Raw genomic sequence first — 19,352 nt, forward strand, 5'->3', positions numbered from 1 at the left:
TGCAAGGTTCACACATTCACAGATGTACACTCAGATATGCATTTTGAAACAGTTTAGCATTACTAATCAACCTGAGAGCATATCATTGGAAGGTGAAAGAAAACAGCAGATTGTGGTTGAAACCACCATAATCATGAGGAGATCATGTAGACTCCATACACAGAGACAGAACCCTGTCCAGTAATCACATATGGGCACACATGCTATGAAGCTGCATTTGTTATCACTGCAGTATGTGGCACTGGAGTGCTAAGGGTTTAAGAATAAATCTTTAGTCAGTAGTCAGGTTCACAGTGAAGAGGGAGGGAACACTGAATGTGACCCAGGCAATACAGCAACCAGGGTTTGAGTAACAGGTCCAGCCACTGGAGAAGCTGCTGGTGTTGATGAGGGGCCAGAAAAAGCAATTTAATACAGGCTCACCCATCCTGGGGTAAGGTGGATTTTCTGCCTTACTGTAGATCCCATGAGCTCTAGCTCAGGCAAACAGAGTGTGTTTGTGGTGGTGGGGTGCATGCAGATCATCCACAGTGAAGGAAGTCAGCAAAGCACCATGTTCATATACATGACCTTGATGTCATTACAGGCTGTGCACAGAATGTGGGACTTAAGGGTAAGCTAGGAGGAAAGCCTCTCTTATTATTAAACTGGCATTGTACTAGTGTATCACTGTTCCTCTCCTCTTTGCTATGGAAGGGCACAAGGATGGGTTTTTTAGTGCCAGTTGTGTATCTCATAATGGTGGCAGTTATGTTACAAAAGTATCGACTAGAAAATTATTGATAGAAATCAGTGTTGCAGACTGAGACATCACAAAAATGACACTGTAGTGCTTACGTTTGCTAAAATCATTTTCAGAAGATACCTGCATCATTTGTACTACTGGCAAAAGGCTGAAGCATGTTGCTGCTGGAATTTTAGAAGCTACTGGACTTAAGTTTTGGACAATACCAACAAAAGTATTGACAAGTCTCATAGGTCCTTACTACAAGTGAATGTAAATGGTGAAAATAATTAGGCATCACATTTTGCAAACCAAAGCATGGAATAAAATACAGAAAAAAATCAGCCAATAAATTCTGCCTATCTCTTCCTAGTTCATGTATAGACCTGCTGAATGGCTGTGATATCAAGATCTGCACACTTTCTCATAACCGTTGAATCATGTGTCCCATGTAGTTTTCAGTCTCATTCTAGTTTTGTTTATCTCATGTCTCAGTGGGAGTTTATCCTTTTATACTGCATTCTTTAAATGCAAAATACATTTACATTTATCAAAGCTCGCTCTTCTCAAATTATTTTTTTTTATCCTTTGTTCTTGCCGTTGTGACATTTTCCTGTAAAATTCTATCCTTGTGTAGTTTATTTACTAATTTTGGATTAACTTAATATTTTGTTAAATTATGCTGCTCCTTTTATCGAATGGCACTGTGGTATATTGATATTTCTAACTATGTATGTTGGCAGTACTGTGTGTTAGTAAGAAGAGCCCGTCTGCAGCATAAAATGTACTCCTGTATGACTGCAGTGTTCAGATAATAAAGTGCACATCCTTATGTGCTCTTTTTCAGTAAAGTACATACAAGAGGAAAAGTGGCAACAAATAAATCAAAATTGTCATACTGCTACAAAATGATTTGACTGGCGATAATCAATGAATATAAACTAGCTAAGGAGACGCAGCCAGTATATATATATATATATATATATATATATATATATATATATATATATATATATATATAAAACAGTTCATTTTTATTTTTTATGGCAAGTTACTAAGTATGTGGTGACATGTCTGACTGTTATGAGTTTTTTCATTTACAAGGTACTGCAGAACTGGGTTCAGCAAGAGAATCCAATAAGACAAAAACTACTAGCAAATCACTTACATTTTAAAGACACATAAAGAACTATCAGAGCTTAATAAATAATAACAATGATTAGAGTTATAGACTTCTTTTATTTCATAAAAAAACTCGTTAATTGACATTCTCTTATTCCAATTTCAAGTTACTAGTACTAATATTTTAAAAAGTGTCCCAGATTGTCTCTGATCATTTCTGGATTTGTCTTTGATTCTGTAAGTAAGAGACTGAGAACTACGACTAGTAGGTAAAGCTGTTAGCTGAATCAAATGGAACATTTTCAAGTGTATTCCATTAGAGCTGATCACAGAAACAGTAAATGGATTTTTGGCCATTCAGGAACTAAAGGTTACACACTGGTGCACTACATAACATTGAAATAAGTCAAATAACCAGAAAGATTGAAGGTTTCATTATCAATGTAATGATAAAAAACGCAGCCTCCAGTAACAGAACGTCAAAGAAACAAAACACCATAACTACTGATAAGTGGGAACGTATAAAATGAGGATGTCATAGTAAAATACTTTCCTAAGTAAAGAGTAAGAGTGAAAGTTTTTTGTGAAAATTATTTTTCTAAAGTGGAGAAAACTGACAATGTTTTCAGTGTTAAAGGGAAAGAATTACAAGGGCAGCAATATTGATTATATATTAAGGAAATGTTGTTCATTGTTTTTAAATTAGTCAATACAAGGCTACCTAGTTATGCATAGAATGCATACTGGAGAAAACTGGTCAGTACTGAATCAAATTATATTTACAATGTGCTATGCAAAACAAAAGATACAACTGCCATTAGTTGTGGTAAAGGAGGTGGGCCAGCTTTGTGTAGGTTACAGAAGGTTACACTAATATGGAAATAGTGCTATGTCCTCATATCCCTCGCTGTGTGTATGTGTATGTATATATATCTATATATATATATATATAAATATACTAACTGCAAGACTGCATAAACCTGCCACGTGTAATACCTGTTTTGTGTTCTGCGTCTTTACATGATTTCTATCTTGGCAAACACATGGTTAACTAGTACTGCTCACTGACCAGGAGTTGGGATTCATTACTAATAGTACTCAGCAAGAACTGTGTTTGATGAGTTGGACCTGAGCAGTTCTTTTGTTGAGTGAATTTCCACTAAGGTATTCCAGTCCTTTTGTATTACACTAACTGTCTGCTTTATACTGCTTCTGCTCTGCAGTTGGACTGTTAATGTCATGCATGCTCCATTAGTCCATCTGCCATTCCAGGTAATGTTCCAGTAATGAATTGCATATTTATAATAACATTACTATGTTCTGTATGCAGTTCCCCACTGTTTCCCATACTTTCACTTATTCTTCTAGTCAAGATGAATTTTATAAAGTAATCTGTTAATTTTACTCCTTTAAATGATACAAGTTCTGTATTAATGTGTATGTATGCGTGTATATATATATATATATATATATATATATATATATATGTATATATATATATATATATATATATATATATATATATATATATATATATAAACACATATATATATATATATATATATATATATATATATATATATATATATATATATATATGTATGTATGTATATATATATATATATATATATATATATATATATATATATATATATATATATATAATATGTTAGACTTTTTGTATTTCCCTTTGTCACTTGCAGTATTTTCCTCAGAACTGGGCATTTTCAAATGCCTGTTTAGTTAGGTCCTGCTGTGTTGCAAAAAGTATCTTTGATGAATACTCAGTTGATAGTCAATTGATCAGTAGTGAGGAGACAAGGTGAATATTTTTTATCTGTAGCTATTCCATTTAGTCATGTTTGTGAGTCCTTGAAGTTTGTATATTTAGTGATCAGTGTGTTATAAATATACAAATCAAATGTAATGCCATTTATCAATATTCCAACAAATGTGACAGGATTTAAGAGATATTTTTTTGTTTTGTATTAGAAAATGTCAACAAAAAGTATAAAGGTGGTGACTTGCAGCCAAAGCTAGACAGAGTAATATTAGAAGTTGATGTTTGAAGCCCAAAAGCCACCAGGTTTAATTGGCATTATTAGTATTAAAACTAATTTAAAAGCCAGAATGTTAAAATTAGCCTAAATTTATTTTGCTATTTGTACTAGTTTCATAGTCAATTTCATGAGTATATTTTTAAACACATGATAGTTTTTTCATATACGTACTGAATATCACTGAGTGATGTCATTTTATAAAGCCTTTTTAAACAGGATTTTGCATTTCATGTTTGATAAAATCTTTACAGTAAATAAGTATGAAACGGTTTGCATTCTGAATAGTTTTGATTATTGTGTAAATATAATGCTTTGGTTTTATTATGAATTGTGAATCTTAAAAACAAATCTATAATTATGAAATTTTGAAACTAAGAATACACTGAATAATTAATTATTAGAAGCAGTATGTAGCACAACTGCATGACTGCACACCATTTCTATTCTGTTTTGAATTTCTCAGTAGATGTTTACTGCAAAAAATACTTTTACACTGCCACTGCCATCTTTTTTGACAGACTTGACTAGCAGGCCTTCTCTAATGCAATCCATCCATCTCTTTGGTGGGCATCCTTGTTTTCATTCACCTTCCTCTTGTCATACACATATCTTCTTTGCTCTCAAATGGCACTGGGGCCTGGATGAGTCTGGCTTATAAAAATGATGGATAAAGAAGAACCATGGAAATCTGAAGCCATGCAATATACTGTCTTGATGCAAAAAATATTTGGAAATGTGGAGGCAACAGAAAGACATGAGGATCCTGTACACAATGGTATGGATAGAAAGGTGATACATCTGGCCAATGGAGTAAAGGGTTTAAAGGCTTGCTGTGTGTTGGACTACTAGAAGATGGAGCAAAGAGCAGTAAACAGAGAGAGAGAACTGTAATCAGTGTTTCCAAAGATAAAACTTATGCAGCAGGAGTAGCAGGTTTCAGTGAAAGACTGCAGAAAGAAAAGGGTGTGCAGGTGCAGTAGAAACAGACTAAGGGAGGAAAAGGCAAGTGGTAAGAGTGAAAACAAAGGATTAACAGCAAATAAACTAATAATTTGTTTTAGATATTATTGTTATGCCCTTAGGATTCAGCTTGCCTGGCTTTAGGGTGTTAATACATATAGGAACTGAATCTTTCCATGAAATAACTTTTGAGACATTGGCACTAACAGAAACATTTGATAATGAATGTGAAAGGAGAAATAAAGGATTTCATTGGAAGAACTGTGTTTAACAAAAATTAAATGTACAATTAAAAGTAAAAATGTTGTTGCAATTCAGAAAGACTGACATAGAAGTAAATGAGCTAAAAGTGTTTTTCCTCAGAAGCGTAACTGGCTCATCCAGTGCCCTGGGCCAGTACTATGAACTAAATCCTCACCCCCCTCAACTCAAAAAACAATCAGCTTATTACAGTTAGATCTATGCCCCCCAGCGCTTCCATTAAAGTGCAAAAAATGGACATTCCTTCTACTGGCACACCAAGCAGGTGGCCAGATTCACAACTCACCCCTCTCACCCTGCTCCTGCCATTGATTTCCCACTTCTGTGCCCTGCCCCCATCCCTCCTTCAATAAAAATGTATTCTTTTAAACTGTAGCAAACAGTTCCTACAATTTATACATTGCCTACATGGAGTGCTATGGAATTGGCACTGTTTAAAAAAATCTTCTTTTTAAACTGCAGCAAACAGTTGCTACAGTTTATACCCTGCCTGCATGAAGCATTACTGTGCTCAAGTTTTCATTTCAAAAACATGTTTTTCTTGTTACACTGTAACAAACTGCTAGCTACAAATGTAGCAAACAGTTCCTATAGTTTATGCTTTGCCTCAATGAAGTGCTACAGTGCTCAAGTTTTAATTTTAAAAAAAGTGTTCTTGTTACACCATAACAAACAGTTGCTACAGTTTATACCTTGTCTGCACGGAGATATACAGTACACAGGTTTTAGTTAAAAAAAAAATTATAGCAAACTGCTTACTACAATGTAGCAAGCAGTTGCTACAGTTTAGACAACACACATAGCATTACAACACTCAGGTATGATCAGAAATACAGCAGAGGTTTTTAAAAGCTGGTATTGCATTAAAGTGAGGCCAGAATCAGTGAATCAAGCCCCTCTTGCCCCATCCTAGCTATGCTACTGGTTTTCTTAGGTTTATGTAAGGATGTGCATGCTATTAAAAGTTGTGGATAACAAAAAAGATTAGAATGGGGGATGGAATAGTTATGTAATTTTAAAATCAGAAAACAATAAGTTGCAGTGTGTGCCTAATGTGCTTATAATACATGGCAGAAAAGGAGTGTTAACTAGTGGCATAGCTGAAAGCGTGCTTTTTATATATGTATTTATTTATTTTTTTATCACAATTATCACGCATAATTCAAGATTTTAGAAAAAAAAAAGGTGTGGGGAGTTTGGGCATGCCAGAAAAAGAAAAACAATGTTGTAGAAAATGTGGAAGTCAGGACTATTTTGGTTTGATTATCCATTAAGTAATTATGAAAGACAAAGTGAGAAAAATGAGAGGTAGAAAAAGTTTTTATGCTAAAAAGGTGCTAGAAAATGTTGGAAAGATGGGGAGCGAGGAGACAAATACACACTAGATGAAGTCCAGACATTAATACAAGAAAAAGAAACACATACGGAGATATAAAATGGCTCTGGCTCATTTAGAACAGAGGAAGAAGAACAGGTAGATGAGAACTACGAGTCTGAAAAAAGGTTGAAGATTTTTTTGAGGGGGAGAGAGGATAAGGAGGAGAAAAAAGAGTCTGAAAGATGAAATGAAAAAAAAAGCATGCAAACAGGGAAAATATTAATATGAATACAGCATCACAAAATATGAATACTATGGCGAGTGATATTAGAAAAATGATGGTGTATGAATGGTTTGAAAAAAACGATGCAGAGGTAATTTGCTTTGTATAAGAGATGTACGGATAAAGGAAAAAGGTGGAATTTATGATGGTGTGAGCTATAAGGAGTGATACACATTCCGATACTGCAGTATTATTAAAAAGTGAAGAGATTAAAATATTAGATATAATGGTAGTGGTGGAAGAGAGAGTATTAATGTATGATGTAAGGAAGGGACAGAAGGTATTTAGAATAGTAGTAGTATATGCATATACAAATGTAAATGAAATAAAAATGTAAGGAAATTCAAAGTTATGTGATAGTAAATATGTCTGTTATGATATTGGGAGAATTTAATTGCAAAGGAGAAAGGGAAAATAACACAATATGTAAAAATGTTGAGAGAGGTATTAGGTAATGGCAGGTTAAAATAGGTAAAGAGAGAGAATATATTTATAAGAGAGAAGGAAGTTACTTAAATCTGAGATTGATTATATATTGCTTAAAGATGATACAAGAGAAATAAAATATTGAATTAGAGAAGCAAAGTTTTCAGATCATAGGGTTGTATGGTCAATAGGTAGATGGTGTATAAAGAAATGTTTAACATATACTGAAAAGTAGAGATAGACAGTGAGAGAGCAAAAGAAGAAGAAAATAAATTATATAAATATAATAAAGAAAAATGGAAATAATGATATTTAGACAAAATATTAATGAAAGGAAGGAAAGAAATATCCCAGTTTTTAGGTAAGAAACTGAGATATAATGGGAGAAAACTGAATGTAATAAAGGATGAAAAGGGACACTTAAAATCTAAACAAGAGGAAATGATGGATTTATTTGAAAGGCATGTACAGAATATGTATGAGAAAAAAATGTATGAGGTGGTGAATGGAAAGTAAAGAAGATGAAAAAGGAGGTAGTGGATAAAATGGAAAAAAAAGAATGGAGAGAAAATAGTGGATGCTGTCTAACAGTGACACAGAAGTGATACCCAGGGTAAACCTACGATCTCCCATCCACTCATCAAGATTCCTCTTGAAGAGAGTCAATGTGGGACTCTGCCTAACCTGGACTGGGATTTTATTCCAGAGTGAAGGGAGCCTCTGGGTTATGAATCTGTCCCTCCAGCATGTCCTATTTATTTCAGTGCTGAGGTTCAAGTCTCTCAAGCGCGTAGCTCAATGGGATTTGGATTTTCTGAGGTGCAGCATGTCCATTAATTCCGGGTTGGACATGGCTTTATACATCAGGCACAGATCGCCTCTGAGCAGGCGGTATGCCACTGAGTAGAGCTGGAGTTTCTTTAACCGGGCAGCATATGGCATCTGTTTAAGCCTTTGATCCTCTTGGTGAGGTACTTTTGGGGTCTTTCCAGTTGCTGCAGGTGTCTGGTAAGGTACATCCCAAAAGGGGCATTGTACTCAATTATGGGCTTGATGAGGCCTGATACTCAACCTAATGTAGACAAGATTAACAATGGACCTCTATCAGTGTAATGGCACATGCACTATATGGAAATTTATCATTAGGTTTGTTTGAGTTGCTAATATGTCTGATACTATTAAAGTTATAAGTTTTCATTCATCCTATATTGGTTAAATGTGGATTTATCTTCCAATTCTCTTTTATAGTTTTAGTGATGCCACTACTGTCCACTCGTAATGGAACAGAAAAACTCTGATTCTACTCTGTGTTACCGCTGTTACCATTTGAAGTAGGTAGCCCATTAGACAGACAAAAACTACTGTTCTCTGTAGTTGGTGATTTCATAAACAATTGCTATTAGTGTGGACTCAATATATCCCCTTTCATCAAACAGTTTAATCAGTGTCTGCACTTCCAAAATTGAATTACTTGTGTTTCATGAACCAACCCCCTCAAAATATTGTATTTCATAAATGTGGATCATTAATGTGAAAATGCAAGTAATTATTGATGAAGAGGGACTTACTGTACAATTTAATATAAAAGCTTTTCTGGTTTACATTTATAGATATATTTATTTCAAGAAAATTAATTGCTGTACCACTATCTTCTGAAATGAAATATGAAAGGTTACTGCTTTTATTTAACTCCCAAATACACATTTGGAATGATTTTTATCATCTCTTCAAATAAAAATAACTCATCCATGTATGTTTTGTAGAAGAAAAACTCTTTGAAAAATGGACTTTTAAATAAAAAAAAAAATCTTTTTCCTACCAGGTAAACACTAAATTGGAAAATGATGGGTCTGCCATAGCTACTTTCATAATCTAATAAGTAAAACAAATATCCCAAAGCAATTTAACTAAACAAAACCAAAATAAATAAATAAGTAAAAAGTAAACACCACAACTTGTGCCTTGGAATGAACCTCACTTTAATATTAAATACGAAAATAAAAAGAAAAACACAACTGACTAAGCGCTTTCACCCTTCATTTACAGGGCTTCATCAGAGTAATTAACTATGGACAAAAAATCCTTTAAATAATCAGTGCAGCGATCACACAGTCTTTAAAATAAAGTGATAAGTAATTTACCACCCCTTTCCCCAAAGTTCAACATCAAATTGACAACTTAGCTCAAATATGTGCAAGTAAAAAATATATGTATTAAAAGGCACATTATCAGTAATTCCTATCAAGAGGAGCTTTCAGTTAAATATGTAGTATGTAGTATGATACTCATAAACAAAAAGTAAATATACTAACATCCACAACAATATGTTCAAGTACAGTCTTACTAACAATAATTACTTCAACCATAATATATATATATATATATATATATATATATATATATATATATATATATATATAGTTACACTTCAGAACATCTAAAACTCATAACATCTAAATTCAAAACATCCAGACCACAACATTTAAAACCCAAAACATCTAAAACTCATAACATCGAATTTTATAACATTGAAACTTTGAATCACAACATTGAACACTACAAATCACATAAAAATAACACCCTCTACATGTATAACAACACCGTACTAACAAACACACCTTTTACTACGTTTCTGCAGGGAGCAAACCCCCCTGCACCCCCCATGAAGGGGGCTGTACCCCCCACATCCCCAATAAATTAAATATACCAACTCTGAGATTGCACTACAGTGAGAAAAAGTTAATTTCCTAACCCCACTGTACTGCGATCACCATAAAGAATGTACAATAATGTCTATATCACTTACCTGTATGGCCTAAAAACCACATACAGAGTGGCAAAATAAACACTATATAAATATTATAAATTCATACACTATAAAATTAATAACTATATAAATAAAAACTACAGCATCTCATACTGATACCACAATAATAACAGATTAAACTATAACATTTGGACGTTTCATGATACACTATTCCATATTATACGTTTTTGACGTTATGAGATTCAGTGTTATGAGTTTTAGATGTTTTGGGTTTTAGACATGGTGGTCTCGATGTTTTGAATTTAGATGTTATGAGTTTTAGATATTTTGAAGTGTAACATATATATATATATATATATATATATATATATATATATATATATATATATGTATGTCTTTCGGCTTTTCCCGGTTACGGGTCGCCACAGCGGAACTCCGGTCCACTAATGATTGGCAGTTGATTTTTATGTACCGGCATGCCAGGCCTGATGCACAACCTTCAACGAAGGTATGCCCATTCACGCATGTCTCCACGCAGAAGATGGTCTAGCTGAGAATCGAACTGGACAGCGTCTTACTGTGAGGCGACAACGCTACCGAAGCACCACCACCGCGGGTTTATATATATATATATATATATATATATATATATATATATATATATATATATATATATAAGTTTGATAGACAATATTATAAAATTCACTTAGACAATAAAATGAACATGAGTAAATTTATATCAAATCTGTTTAGCTCTCATTTTCAAAACACTTGTCATGAATGCTAGGATATCAGCTGGCATTTAATCTTAATTGCCAACTTATTTCTTTAACCTCAAGTAGGTTCTTGAAGTCGGCACCTCTGTGGTCTTCACACATTCTGTCAATAATAAAAAATAAAAACTTTTTGAAGGTATTACATTTTGTGCTATGTATATACAAAGCATTAGTTTTTTTTAATATCCCTAATATGCTCAGCAATTTTCTCTTTGATTTTCCATATAGTTTTCCCTACATAGAATACTGAGCAGCTCATGCATGTAGCTACATATACCACCATTTTAGTGTTACAGTTACACCTTTCAGGGCTTTGAATGTTTCTGCTGTGGCCATAAATAGAAATGTAAGGGCCATCATTGATGAACTTACAGTATCTACATTCCACATTTCCTGATCTCTGATCTGTAGTTCGTTAACCTGTTGGTTTTCTGTCTTTCTAATAACATCTTCAAATTATTCCTCTTACTGTAAGCTATCTGTGGTCTTTTTCCCAATATTCATTTCAAGTATTTTGGGATTATTAAATCTCCAAAGTTGTTAAAAATGTTCACTATTGAAGGTGTCTCATGGTTGTACTGTATAACCATAGCTCCAATCGTCTCACCTACTAGTGTGTCATTAATGTTTAAATGTTGGCTTGATATTAAAATAGGGGTGAATCTTGTCTTACGTTTCTTCACCACTTCATTTCTAATCTTTAAAAAAAAATTCATTGGATAGCTTCTGTCTTTAAACATCTCTATTAAGGTTACAATTTCTTTTCCAAATTTTACATCATTGCTCACCAAACTTGATAGCCTCACCATTTGTCCTTTCACCACACTTGATTTTAGTGAAATGGGTGACAACTATCAAAGTGAAACAGTGAATTGGATTATGTTTTTGTCCTATAAATGTTTGAATAAAGAGTACTCATACCATTTTGTTTGTACAAAAAAATGACAATGAATTCAATCTCACTGGGATGTAACACAAGTGAAATTTAAAAAAGATTTTGTACTGTTTAAATATTCAATTAAATCTTCAATCTCATATATTTGCCCTTTCCATAACACCAAAATATCATCAAAAATGTAAAAGTATCACTATTTTAGACATAAAAGGAGAGGTGAACACAGATTGCTTTTCCCATTCTGCTAAAACCAAACTGGCATATATGTGGGCATGCTTGGCCCCTATTGCCACTCTAGAAAACTGACATAACTATTCTTCTTTAAAAAATAGGAAACTGTTGTCTAACACAACTGCCATCAGTTCAACTATAACATTTATTTTAAAGTATGCAATCCCTCCACTTCCACTGGACTGTCTTGAAAAAATTCCAAACCTGCATCACGTGGTATAACTGAAAACAGGTTAGTGACATCAATAGTTACAAAAACATAGTCCACATCACACTTAAGGTCCCTTAATAACTCCAAACAATGCCAGGAATCTCATAAAATATGAGTGTTGTCTTTCAATGCCCCTTTACAATTGTAATCAATAAAAGCAGTCAAAGGTTCTGTTTTGGATCCCCTTGCTGCAACTATAGCTCTAAAAGGTGGAACATCTGCATCCTTGTGGATTTTGGGGATCTCAAAAATTTATGGTATAACAGGGGTTTCAACTGTTAGATAGTCAAGTTTTACCTTATCGGGTACTTCCTGGCACCAAGAGTCATATAACATCCAGTCAATTTTAGTGTACGCTGCAGTAATTTCATTCTTAGAGACTCTTAGGTAAATATTTTCATCATTCAAAGTTTCATACATCCTGGAGAAATAATCGATTTGCAATATTATTACCACCCCTCCACCTTTGGCTTCATAATCCTGTATTCATCACCATCCATGAACTGCTTCAGACATTTTTTCTCATCCATTGATAGAATGTTTCCAACATTTAACCTCTTGTTGAGCAATTTCCTAACCTCCTTTTCACAGCTTTTCTCAAACAAAGTGATAGAAGGATTAAGAAGTTGAATAAAAGTACTTTTTCCTCTTAATAGTGAAACTACCACTAATCAGATTCCTCTGGTTGGAAAAGTATACCTTCAAGTTTAATTGCCTGGTGTATAGTTTTACATTTATCAAAACTTTTGCAATATCTAAGCTAAAGTGTGGATCAGAAGACAAGCCCTTTCTTAATTCAAAATGTGCAGGTTCAATGTTCAAATCACTGTAATTTTAAATAAAATAATCTTCTTGACTTAAAATTTCCACAAGATTATTACCATTATTTTCATAGTGTTTTAACATCTCCCCCTGGAGTTCCAGCTGTTGTAACCCCCCCTCCACTCCCTCATGGTTCTCGACTGCAAGGACCAGTGGTTGTTTTGTCTGTAATAATTATGGTTCACCTGGTTCTTCAAACGTTCCGACCTCCTCAGAGGAGGGGAGGCTTATAAAAAAGAACCATTGTTTCCAGAATTTGAATTATCCTTGAAGGCAAAAGGTTGAGGTACCAGATGATTTTTTGGTGCTAGTAAAGAATCCATCTATAACTACTGCTGTTGGTGTTTTTTCTTTTGAATTATCCTCATTATTTTCCTTGTAACCATTGTTACCTGTAACTTTAACACTCAAGTTACACGAATCCTGTCTCACTTTTTTGGGAGCCATGTATGCCTTCCTTTCTGCATGCTCAGTTTTGAACCTTTGTAACCTACGCTGTTTCTTATCTAAATTATCATTAACAAATTTGTTCAAGTCTAAAAATATTTTTCTATACTGAGTATTATTTACAGACAACAATAAATCATTACAAATACTGGAATTCAAGTCAGAAATGTCTTTCTGAAGTTGTGCCATCTTGTGTTTGTTATCACGTATAATTATTCTCATTATGTCCAAACCTGTCCAGTCAAACAGTTCTAAGAGTTCTTTGTGCATTAATGATCCTTCTTCTGCATCCACTGGATATTTCCACAGCCTAAGTCCTTTTGGAACGTATGTAATGCTAGGGAACGGTTCAAAAACAAGTTATCAGCCTCCAAGGATTTATATTTCCTAATGGAATGCTCAAATGAACTTAATTGTGTGTTAAAAGAGCCAGGTTCTTTTTCGTTCTTGACTAAAAAGTCACACCAAGGGAAAGAAAAACATTATTTAAATCTATTTGCAACTCGTCTCTTAGTTCATCATGGTTTGTTATTATTTAGTCCTGCTCTCACATTGCTCACTAAAGAATTCTCGCTCAAAGGAGTATTTAATGTTAACAGGTCCAATTGGGTAGAGGTGGTGAAATATCAAAACTAGCCTTTCCATGCACATGTATGGTTAACTCCTGCACCAATTAGGTAATAGCTCCATTTCCCAAAAAAATCAGTCCGCCTTCAGTCACAAATCAGGTGGATAAACAAAAACCCTTGTTATTGAACAACAGTCATTAATGCCAGGATATTCCCTGGGATTTAATCTTAATTGCCAACTTGTTTCTTTAACCTCAAGTAGGTTCTTGAAGGCCTTGAAAATCAAGTAAAGAATTGCTGAGCATATTAGGGATATTAAAAATTATAAAACAACTAATGCATTGTATATACATAACACAAAATGTAATACCCTCAGAAATGTTTATTTTTTCTTATTGACAGAATGTGTGAAGACGAGAGGTGACGATTTCAAGAACATACTTGAGGTTAAACAAACAAGTTGGCAATTAAGATTAAATGCCAGGGAATATCCTGGCATTAATGACAAGTGTTTTGAAAATGAGAGCTAAACAGATATGATGTAAATTTACTTGTTAATTTTAATGTCTGAATGAATCTATCAAATTATTTTATGTATGTATTATGGTTGAGGTGATTATATTTTTGTTTAATTATTGTTATTAAGACTGTACTTGAATATATTGTTGTGGATGTTAGTATTTTTACTTTTTGTTTACGAGTATCATACTACATACTACATATTTTAACTGGGAGCTCCTCAATAGAATTTCTGATAATATGCCTTTTAATATATATATTTTTCACTTGCACATGTTTGAGCTAAGTTGTCAGCTTGATGTTGAACCTTGGGGAATTGGGGGGGGGGGTAAATTACTTATCACTTTATTTTAAGGATCATGTGATTGCGGTACTGATTATTTACGGCATTTTTTGTTCCATAGTTAATTACTCTGATGAAGCCCTGTAAATGAAGGGTGAAAGTGCTTAGTCATTTGTGTTTTTGTTTTTTTTTCCATATTTAGTATTAAAGTGAGGTTAGTTCCAATGCGCAAGTTGTGGTGCTTATTTTTTTATTTTTTTTGGTTACTTTCTTAATCTGCTATTAAACATGAAAAATATTGCGAATTAACAATTATAGAAGTAACAGACAAATAGTGTAAATATTAACTTTGCTGACATCAATGTAAGTAATAAAAAAATCTCTGATATAAACAACTCTTTTATCTTGGGGAACAGATGTATAAAAAGAATATTATAGTGCACATCATTTTTTCATTCCCCTAAAATTCATATGACTTTAATATTTCTAGAAATGTTTATAAGTCTTTGACATAAGAATCAGAACTTGGTCCCAAATGATTTAAAGTAGTGTTTAAATTGTTGGAGTAGTACTTGATTTTTGATCTGCACTAGCCACTGTAGAACAGAATGGGAGACTTATGATGTCATTATATTTTTAGGATGCCAAGCATCTCTCCAAATTCTATGATGTGCAGCCTGTAACAAAGTGAAAATATTCATGTTGATATAATCTTGATATAACAGGTTTGACAAAGACTTTTCTACCTTGGCAAATTTATTGCTCAGGACATAAAAATGAACTTGTCTGTAACTGTTGTTATTGATTAGCATGCTTTCATTTTCATGGATATACTGTTTTTTGTCCACCATAACTAGACCATTGCCTCTGTCAGCTTTAATACATCTGAGGTCAGGCATATGACTGAAATAATTTAAAGCCCTCCCCCTTGTACAGATAAATCATAACATTTATATTCCACTTTGTTTTGTAACAAATCCTCAGGTCATTCTCACAAACATCAACAAAAGAGGATAAAGCAGGAAACAGAACAGGATTGTATCTGTACTGTGCTTTTTGAGAGTAATACGAGAAACTATACTGAATTCAGGTATGTCATTCAATATATAGTGAAGGATTAATTTCTTTACAAGAACTCTGAGATCCAATAAAAACATTGACAAGGTTAGCTCTAGTTATAGGGTGAAAAGTCATACTTTTAGCTACACTTGTAAATGTTTAGTGTCACGTGGTTAAGGACTAAATTTAAAAACCAGGAGTACCAAAGATAGAACCACTGACCATGCTACCGCCCTCTCTCTGCGCCTCTACTCACATAAGTCCATTGAGGGTTTGGGTTGCCAAATTGTCCTGTTGTGGAAGACACTCCATATGGTGCTCTTCCAGTGGAATGGTGTTGGTACTCACTGCCACAGTTCTTCTCGCTGCCAGTATTTGGACTATCTGAGTGCATTATGATGAGCAATGTCTGGTTCTAAATCAAACATTTGATGATTCATTATCTGTATGCATATCCTGACTGAGTTCTAAGGGCAAGTGAGTAAGTATCTCTTAGAGAACGGAGGAATATTTCCCAATCTATATTCTTGGTCATCCCTTAAAGTTTTTTAGATTTCTTACTAATTAGAGTAGCTTATGTCTCTGTCTAAAGTGATAAAAATTAGAGACAGTCATTCTCACATTCCAAACATTATCAATGTTGTTTGACTTATTAATGTAATTTGTTGATCTCTGCTTCTAATGCTTTGGATCTGATGTGATCACTATGCTTTTGTAATATGTCAACCATGTCTAAGCCAGTTTGATTAAATACATAGACTGATTCCATATAAAGTGAGTCATAAACTGCAATAGAGATGGGATACTTGGAAAAAAACATAAACTCAACAGAACCTGCTTAATTTTAAACATTGTCTAAGCTAAAGATTATTATAATAAACTGAACTGTATTTAATTACCTACTTTTTCTTAGTTCATAATGAGTTCTCTCAAATTTGTGTCTAGTTCTTCAGGAAGAGCTAATGTGTTTGTAGATGAATTGGAATTGGCAATACTAAAAAGAGTTGTGATGGTTTCACAAACACTTTCAGGATGTTGTTGAGTTATTGCTGTTTGTCCAAATGGTCAGGGGTCTAGAACCGTCTGGATAAACAGCCATAACATAACAACAGTAGTATCTGTTCTTCCACTGATTTCCTCCTTAAACATTTCTGATGAAGCATTTGTACATATTCCTACTGCTGTCTCAGTAATGGTGCATTGCATTTCCTCTAGTTGCAAACAGAAGTACTGCATCATTTTGCCAAGTGGATCAAGAAATGAGTTCAGTAAAGAAGCAGATGCATCAGGTCAAAGAAATTAATTATCCCCTTCTATAGCCATTGAATTTAAAGTATTCTAAACTGACAAACAAATAAAAAAGAATAAACACCCAAGACAGGTGGTAGCAAGTACTCTAAAACAGAAAATAAAAGCACTACTGTCAAGAATAATAGCAGGAAAAAAACATTACTGCAGTGCAAGATACTATACAGAGTTGAGCACTTTTGTTCCACTATGAAAAAAGGGATATTCTAAAGTACTGAAATCAATGATAAAATGAGCAATTGCATGAGCATCAGTCAGTCTTGGGGCACGACATATCACATGGTCACCTGATTAAAAAAATCATCTTTCTCTTTCTCCTTCTCCCTGTCTGTCTTTCTCTCATATATATATATATATATATATATATATATATATATATATATATAATTGGGTGGTATTTATAGTTAGACATTTTGCAGCTATGTAGCAGTTATTTGCAAGAAGCGAAACCACTTATATGCAATTAAGTTAAACACAGGGTATTAACACTAAACACAGGAAAGCAAAAGCAGTTTGGAAATCATGACCTCTTAGGGCAAAATTATAAAGTACTTCTCATTAAGCGTCAAGTAAATATGAAGTGCTGTGTAAAACCCATAGGGTTTGTATAACTTTGTATGTGTTCTGATACTGTGGACAGATGTGACTATGGGCAGTCATGCTTGAATGACTTAAGACAAGCAGTGAACTGTGCAACTTTTATTTTTAATATTGTAAAAAGTAAAGGGTTTAAAATGTTTATATAAGTGTATCCTTATGTGGACACCCTAATGTTTTCATTAAGAGTGGAAAGGGGAGATAGAAAAGATTGAAAAAGAGGAGACACAACAAAGAGGGGAACACAGAAGAAAATATCAAGATGATTGTAGTGTAGGTTGGAGAGGAGGGGCACAATATTTTTGATGGGGGCTAGATCCCTTTTTTCAAATTTGTGTTTTATAGAGAGTGTAGGTAGAAGGATAGAGGAAAAAGGGTTGAAGAAGCACCAGCACTGCCAGATGGTTGTTCAATGGAGGATCCCAGTGTTAAGGGGAATAGACACCTGTGATGGTGGTGCAGTGGTCAGCGTCAGCTGGGACAACATGTCTTCAACATGCTGAAGTGAGGCTTCAATGGGCTGAATCCATCTGTCAGCTATGTCCTCCAGCATGACCTCAACCAAGTCCCAAAACTCCCATTTAGTGAGGCTTGCCAGAGAGCCACTTGCCAGGGTTTGAGCAAGACCAGTGCCACTGCCCTGACCCTACAAGGATGTCCCCAGACAAGTTATGGATGAGTGCTCCTTAACCCGAGAGGCACATGCCTTTGCTGACTACATTTTCAGCACAAGCATCTGTACAAATCAGTTTGATATACGAATGACATATAATTATATATAAAGTTCCATCTAGCTGTGCTGGCACAAGTTATACATCCACTGCTCTATTTCTCCTGGCATGGCTGGCACTACCTCCTATCATCACACCTCTTCCCCCTTTGAAGACTTAAGCTTGTTTTTCAAGTGTCCCTTGAAAAACATGGCTTGAGAGAAATGAGCCTAACTGGGAACATGTTACCCCATTCCCTGTCTTGAGATTCCATCTGCCTTGGCATTGCTGATCCCACTACAATGCTGAACTGTCATATCATATGACTGTAACCCTATTCTCCACCATAGTAACTTGGGATTTTGCTGGCTGGCTCTCTGTTGCCATAGATCCACTTCAGACTCTTCCTGCCTCCTACTGCAAATACTTACCAGTAGGGCCTCCCTGTCATGGTAAGGTTTCATCATGTTAACATGGTGCAATTTGTGCCCCTGTCTCCTGCCTAGCAGCTCTACCATGTAGTTAACATCATTGACCTTCTTTACCACTTTGAAGGGTCCCTTCCAAGCTGCCTGCAACTTATTGATAGGAATGAACATCATCACCTGCTGTCCCACAGCATACTCTCCGGCTCAAGCATTCCTGTCATAACAGACCTTTTTCTGCTGTTGGGCTCCTGCCAGATTCTACTGTGCCAAGCCCATGAGCTCCCTAAGCCTTGTCCTGAGGTTTAGGACATATACCACAACAGACTCCTTGTGGCATTCACACTCACCCTGCAACTCATCACAAATCAGATCTTAAGGCCAACTCACTCTATGCCCATACAGCAACTCAAAGAGTGAAAAACCTATGGCTACCTGGGTCACCTCCCTGTATGCAAACAATAGATGGAGCAAATATTTGTCCCACTGCCTGTTAAACTGGTCTGCAAATGCCTGTAGCATGGTCTTTAGCTTAGAGTTTAACTTCTCCACAAGATCATTTAATCTGGGGGTGTTAGG

This window comes from Protopterus annectens, chromosome 1.part0, assembly GCF_019279795.1.
Source record: "Protopterus annectens isolate FY-2018-M chromosome 1.part0, PAN1.0, whole genome shotgun sequence".
Lineage (NCBI taxonomy): Eukaryota > Metazoa > Chordata > Ceratodontiformes > Protopteridae > Protopterus > Protopterus annectens.